General features: G+C 59.5%; 1 pseudogene; it reads left to right on the top strand.

The window, feature by feature from the left end:
* The first annotated feature begins 218 nt into the window (after positions 1-218).
* Positions 219-1,186, top strand: LOC132009222 (protein phosphatase PTC7 homolog; annotated as a pseudogene).
* Positions 1,187-1,192: the final 6 nt, after the last annotated feature.

The raw sequence follows: 1,192 nt of genomic DNA, 5'->3' as shown, positions 1-1,192 counted from the left end.
GCAAGGGCGGCGGCGGCGACTCTGCGCCGCCCGGAGGAGCGCCCCGGCGGCGGCGCTGCTGCGGCTGAGGAGCGAGCCGGCTCCCGGCCTCCGCGTCCTCCTGCTCCCCGGGCCCCCCGCCTCCCGGGGGGGGGGGGGGGGGGGGGGGGGCGGCGGCCCCCGCCCCCCCCCCCCCCCCGGCCCCCGGCCCCCCCCCCCCCGGGGGGGGGGGGGGGCGGGCAGCGGCGGCGATGTTCTCGGTCCTCTCGTATGGGCGGCTGGTGGCCCGCGCCGTGCTCGGCGGCCTCTCGCAGACCGACCCCAGGGCTGGTGGCGGCGGTGGCGGTGACTACGAGCTGGTGACGGCCGGCTGTGGCTTCAGCAAAGACTTCCGCAAGGGCCTTCTCAAGAAGGGCGCGTGCTACGGGGACGACGCGTGCTTCGTGGCCCGGCACCGCTCGGCAGACCTGCTCGGGGTTGCAGATGGTGAAGGAGGGTGGAGACACTATGGAGTTGATCCATCCCAGTTCTCAGGGACTTAATACGGACGGTTCGTCCCAAGTAATCCCATCGGAATCCTCACCACAAGCTACTGTGAGTTGCTGCAAAATAAAGTACCTTTGCTTGGTAGCAGTACTGCCTGCATCCTGGTGCTGGACAGAACTAGTCACCGCTTACACACAGCAAACCTGGGTGATTCAGGCTTTCTGGTTGTCAGGGGTGGTGAGGTTGTGCACCGATCAGATGAGCAGCAGCATTACTTCAACACTCCATTCCAGCTCTCAATTGCACCACCTGAAGCCAAAGGAGTCGTCCTGAGTGACAGCCCGGATGCTGCTGATAGCACATCTTTTGATGTCCAGTTAGGAGACATTATTCTGACGGCAACAGATGGACTTTTTGACAACATGCCTGATTATATGATTCTTCAGGAGCTAAAATAAATAAATAAATAAATAAAGAATTCAAATTATGAAAGTATACAGTAGACGGCAAGAAGCATTGCTGAGCAAGCCCATGAGCTGGCCTATGACCCAAATTATATGTCACCTTTTGCACAGTTTGCATGTGACAACGGATTGAGTGTGAGAGGTGGAAAGCCTGATGACATCACCGTCCTTCTTTCAGTAGTGGCTGAGTATACAGACTGACTCGCCTAGGTGTCAACTCTGGCCTTTCCTTTCATCTTCCCAAATTCTCCCCTGCCATGTGT

This window comes from Mustela nigripes, unplaced genomic scaffold, assembly GCF_022355385.1.
Source record: "Mustela nigripes isolate SB6536 unplaced genomic scaffold, MUSNIG.SB6536 HiC_scaffold_8027, whole genome shotgun sequence".
Taxonomy (NCBI): domain Eukaryota; kingdom Metazoa; phylum Chordata; class Mammalia; order Carnivora; family Mustelidae; genus Mustela; species Mustela nigripes.
This window is presented reverse-complemented; position numbering and strand designations above follow the sequence as displayed.